The 6,229-nt window shown below is 38.3% G+C and overlaps 1 pseudogene; it reads left to right on the forward strand.

Annotated features, from left to right (window-relative positions):
- The first annotated feature begins 2,832 nt into the window (after nucleotides 1–2,832).
- On the forward strand, nucleotides 2,833–4,033 carry LOC107689130 (piggyBac transposable element-derived protein 4-like; annotated as a pseudogene).
- Nucleotides 4,034–6,229: the final 2,196 nt, after the last annotated feature.

The following is a 6,229-nucleotide window of genomic DNA, read 5'->3' on the forward strand; positions in this document are numbered from 1 at the left end:
TGATCGATCGTCGATTAATCGTTGACATCCCTAATATATATATATATATATATATATATATATACACACACACACACATACATACATACATACAGTGCGGTGATGCGGTTGTCACGGCGACCGTCACAGCCCTAAATTTTACACATTTGTTTTGGGTGATATTGAGGTCACTACAACATGCTATAATTTTTATAATATTCACTATAATTTTATATATTAAGTAAGGGAGTGACGAGACACTTATCCCACGAGACGAGACGAGACACGAGGCTGGGTTCACGGGAACGAGACGAGATTTTTAGACTTTTTTTTAAGAAATTCTCAATGATGAAAGATAAAGGGAAAAATAGTCTTTTATTCAACTGAAAAACACAAAATGCAAAAAATGTAGGTGCAACTTGTACTTAAAAAAACTAAACTTCTATTTTAATTAATTAAATGTAGCAATAAACAACATGTAAACTAGAGCTGCATGATTCCGGATAAATTGAGAATCATGTTTTATATATATATATATATATATATATATATTCTCTGAAGAAAAAAAAAAAGATTAGAAAACTAAACAAAACAACGTAATTTACTAGTGATTCTGACAAAATGTTCATTGCTTAAGTCTTTTTAAAACATATATTAATTTGAACAAAAAAAAAAACAAAAAAAAAATTAAATGAAGGAGTCAGTGTCTCAATTCATAAAGACCTGTTTCACAATTGGAATCTCCTGAATGAATGATTCAAGGACAAATACTTTTTCTAAATGGGCAGTTGTCACCACCTCCTGGAGGAAGAGTATAAGCGTCACAATACATACAAGTGTCAAGATACTTTCATTTTGATCACTACTGTAGAGAGTAAGTGTTTATATCCAAACTATAAACTTTTATCCCAGTACTTCTGTTATTTAAATGTCTGTAACACAGAAATAATGATGTGTGGTTAAAAGACTGTTTGTGTTGCTCTTTCTGGATCAGCAGCAGCATGAATGATTAACACGGGCAGCGACAAAACGTGCTTCTCACACTCCACTGACACTCGTGATGTGAAACAGTCGTAATAGACATAGCTGAATCGTTGTCATTCAGGAATAAGATTGCGTGGGTGTTTGAATCGAGATCGCGATCTTTAAACGTTTAATCGTGCAGCTCTAATGTAAACACAAATTGTTTTGCGAGGATATCGTCACGTTGTAACAATCCACTTATACTTCTTCAAAAATTACAATAAGGGACTTCACAGCACGCTTCAAGGGCATAGGCTGGATCCGATTGTGATTACAAATAACATTTGATAAAAAAAAAAAGAAGCAACAACAAAGAACACATCATACTTCATAAATTGCTTAAACAACGTGCGTGTATTGACCCCGTTTCTCATCTTTCAAACACCTTTTCCCTTTTACGCAAACATAGCTTTACATTGCTCATAACCCAGCATATGAAGGTAGAATGACGTCAAAAAGATTTGCATACGCAGGGTAAGAGTTGTGGAAGTGTACATAAGACTGTAAGCGTAAATTAAATTTGCATGCGCAACAGAAGCTTTGTAAAGGTGTAAATCGCGTTTCAAGCGCAAGACAAAATTATTTGCAGCATTTTACTGTTATTCGTAAGTGTAATTCATGTATTGTGAAACTGCAGCTTCATGCTAACGCAAAATAAATATGATCTGCATGCTTCTGACTTCCATGTTTCCGCGCTTACCCTGCGTATGCAAATCTTTTTGACATCATTCTACTTTCATACAGTATCTTTAAAAAAACACCAGTTACATCACATAATCAGCAGAAAAATTCAACACCATAATAGTCCCCAGAGTCCATTAGAACATTTCACAAAGTCTGTTTTTACCATCTCTTCCGATTTAGTCCACTTTAAACGCGTGCATTTTGCAGCTGTTTGAACTCATAGCAAGCATAAGCAGAACACAGCGGTTCACACATTCAAACTCCCGCTGCTTACCACACCGGCATTTTGTGACAGCGCAGCTCACTCGTGGAAAATAAGGTGTGCTCAGTCCAAAAGTCTGAAACAGGGCCCATCCTTCCGACTTTCGACGAAGTATTCCACGTAAGTGAACGCCAGTAAAAAAAACATTCCCTTCTCCGCTTTGCGTTCACCTTATATACTTCCGAGTCCACATATCAACACGCTAGTTCCGCCTCATACTTTATCTTCCATGTCATGTTATAAAGCTTTGTTCCCATACCAGATATACACAGAGTAAATATGACATGATATGCACACAAAATACATGAAAATAAAAATAATAACAATAAAAAACAAAGCAAAAATCATTAATGTATACAATAACATGCATGAATCAGACTCAGCTAATGGGCACCATTACAACGTTCTCGTGAGACCACGAGATCTCGTCACATACCTAATATTAAGTATAATATTCAAAAAACCTAACATAACCATACCTGTAGTATTGTGAGAACCACTGATAGTTCACATGACATGAGGGTAGGGGGAATCCTAATTCTCACGAGAACTTTGATATTTCTCATGCCATGGGGAAGGGGAAAACATAATTCACATGGGTTACAGGGGAGGAGCAAGCATATAAAAGCTCACTTATGCTCTCTCTCTCTCTCAATTGAAAATGGCCTCGAAGCAAAGGTTTTATGTCAATGAGATTTTGTCACAGGTTTCTGACAGTGAAAGTGACAGAGGAGAATGTGTCTGAGACAGACGATAATCTTGAGGAGGACCCTGATTATGAGGCATCCTCCTCGGATGAGAATGAGCCTCCCAGTGTTGACCCTCCTGTTGTCTCTCAACCACCAGCAGTCACATTACCTTCCAAAAATGAAAAGCTATTATGATCCCGCTCCCCACTTGAATGCCAAGGTAGACTTAGTGCTGCTAATGTCATCAAAATGGTTCCAGGGCCCACCAGATATGCTGTCAGCCATGTCTAAGATATAAAACCAGCATTTCAGCTGTTCACTACACCATCAAATGAAAAGGATACACTTGAAATGGCAAACTTACAGGGGAGAAGGGTGTATGGGGACAGTTGGAAAGACTTTGTGACTGACTTGCAAGCTTACATTGGGTTGCTCATTTTGGCAGGAGTGTACAAGTCAAAAGGAGAAGCAACAGCAAGCCTTTGGAATGCTGACACTGGAAGGTCAATATTTCCAGCCACCATGTCTCTAAAGACATTCCATGTTTTCTACCTTGTCATATGCTTTGATGACAAAAAAACAAGACAGGGCCGACGAGAGTGACAAACTTGCAGCAATAAGGGATGTATGGGACAAGTGGGTCCAGCGATTGCCCTTTCTTTACAATCCAGGCCCCCACATCACTGTGGATAAATGTCTGGTTCCATTTTGTGGCCGCTGACCCTTCAGACAATACATGCCACGCAAACCAGCCAAATATGGCATAAAAATATGGGCTGCATGTGATGCACAGTCCAGCTATGCCTGGAACATGCAGGTGTACACTGGTAAATTCCCCGGAGAAGCACCTGAAAAAATCAGGGCATGAGGGTGGTACTAGACATGGCCGAGGGACTGAATGGCCACAACATTACATGTGATCATTTTTTCACATTGCACATTGAGGAACTGCTAAAAAGGAAGGTTACCATGTTGGGGACAGTGAGAAAAAATAAGCCTGAGCTTCACTCTGAGCTTTTTGTGATGAAGAACAGAAAAGTAACATATTCAATATTTGCCTTCACTGAAAAAGCCACTGTTGTCTCCTATTGCCCAAAGAAAGGGAAAAAATTTCCTGCTAAGGAGCGCTATGCACAAAGATGCTGGTCTGAGCACCAGAGAAGACAGAAAACCACAAATGGTCCTGGACTACAATGAGACAAAGGGAGGTGTTGATAATTTAGACAAGGTCACAGTCACCTATAGCTGCCGATGCATGACTGTCCGTTGGCCCCTTGTCATTTTCTTCAACATCATTGATGTGAGCGCCTACAATGCCTTTGTGCTATGGAGTGAAATAAACAAGGACTGGAACAGCGGAAAACGGCGGAGTCGAAGCAGCTGGGTTACGAGCTAGTGAAACCTCACATAGAGACGGCGCCTTCCAAGAGCATCAACGGCTGCTGCAACTGTTATGAAGGACATAGAAATGGAGACACACACTCCAGTGGTTCAAACTGCAGACAGGAAACGTGGCAGGTGCCAGGTCTGTCCCACCAGAAATGACTCCAAGACCAGCAACACTTGTGTGAATTGCAAATAATACGTCTGCAAGGAGCATGCACACACTTTCTGTACATCATGTGCAAAGTAATGCACATAAAGGGAATGTACCTTCTGGTGGGCTGTTGGGAAAAAAATGCTGTTCATATTCTGTCAAACTCATATTCGCATAAAAAGCACTTACAGTCGCAATTCCTAACACAATGCTAAAATGTATTTTTTTTAGGTGATAATGACATTCTGTTTTAAAAATAAAATTGTTTTAAATGTTAGAATTTTTTTTCTGCAGTCAAACTGACCGCAAACATTATGCATGTTGCTATCTTTAAAAACAGAAAGAACTGTTATGGGTAGAGCCCGACCGATATGGGATTTTTGGGGCCGATACCGATACCGATATTAGGGAGTAAAAAAAAAAGGCTCCTTACTGATGTTCTGATAGCAATGTTGTTTAAAAATGTTTTGTTTAAAAATAAAACCCTTCTAAATGTTTGAAATTGTGTTTGTTTTTCTTGGGGTCAAATCTCGATAATTAATTCAAATCAATAATATAATTCATACATGTGATCTCACCGCACTACTTCATCTCTGTGTCAGATTTAAAGCGGGCAGAACGCTAGATCTCCACTGCGCATCGGGTGGTTCTTTGCCTCCGTCATGACGAGAATACTTAACGATGCATGCATTAAATAATTTAATACACAGTTAGCTGTAAATTACACAAATGACAACAGAATTAATTTGTATTGTTCGAGTTAAGATTTATTTACTTATTTGTTTATTTTTGAAAAATGTAACAAGAGATTGAACATCTGAAATGACATCGCTAAATAATAATAATAATAAAATATTTCCTATATATAAATATATATATATAAAAGCACTAAATTGCTTAGCAGTGTTGCCAACTTAGCGACTTTGTCGCTAGATTTAGAGACTTTTCAGCCCCCTAGCGACTTTTTTTTTCCAAAAAAGCGATTAGCGACAAATCTAGTGGCTTCTTGGACAAACCTTAATGAGTCTCTGTGACTCACTGGTACTGCTGCTCGAGCGCGAGGTCTTGCCTTCCTAGTGCGCGCACACCTCTCTCTGTCTTTCTCTCCCTCTCTCTCTCTCTGTTTGATCTGTTCAGCGAGTGGCTGAGAGGAGCAGTGCTTTTTAAGTTAAAATAGATATTATGTTGCTTTTCTAATTTAACATGTAATTTTTGCCGAAATCACAGCACAGGAATTGTCTTTGTCTTGTCTTATCTTATGTGTATTTGATTTCATCAGACGTCGGCTCAATTATAAATCAGGATTTTTGTGCAGATTAACATCTTGGAAGGGAGAGCTGGTTATGTAATCTTAAAGGGCCACGTTTCATATTTATCCCGTTGTCTGACAACAGAAACAGTACAATATATAAATGAAAACAGTTTTATTGAGAATTTGGCTAAATTAAAATACAGCATGTGAGCACAGAGACAAACAAATGTCACAGCACAGGAATTGTCTTTGTCTTGTCTTATCTTATGTGTATTTGATTTCATCAGACGTCGGCTCAATTATAAATCAGGATTTTTGTGCAGATTAACATCTTGGAAGGGAGAGCTGGTTATGTAATCTTAAAGGGCCACGTTTCATATTTATCCCGTTGTCTGACAACAGAAACAGTACAATATATAAATGAAAACAGTTTTATTGAGAATTTGGCTAAATTAAAATACAGCATGTGAGCACAGAGAGACAAACAAATGTTAAAGTCAATACGACGCGATGACGTCGTTAATATGCTAATTAGCATATATCTAGCGACATTTAGCGACTTTTGAAACTGGCTTTAGCTACTTTCCATTGAAAGAAGTTGGCAACACTGCTGCTTGGTTTAACCTCAAGCATTACTGTTATGTTGGTCCATATAAAGCGTACCTAATTGCTTTCACAAATCACAAGGAAATTGAACCACAAACGGACCCACAAACGAACCAAACTCAGTACGGTTCACTTTTGGGTCATTTTAGAGGAGTCTGAGATCACTTGTTTGTTCACATATACAAGATGAACCGCTC

The sequence above is a fragment of the Sinocyclocheilus anshuiensis genome, unplaced genomic scaffold (assembly GCF_001515605.1).
Source record: "Sinocyclocheilus anshuiensis isolate Anshui unplaced genomic scaffold, SAMN03320099.WGS_v1.1 scaffold1311, whole genome shotgun sequence".
Classification (NCBI taxonomy): domain Eukaryota; kingdom Metazoa; phylum Chordata; class Actinopteri; order Cypriniformes; family Cyprinidae; genus Sinocyclocheilus; species Sinocyclocheilus anshuiensis.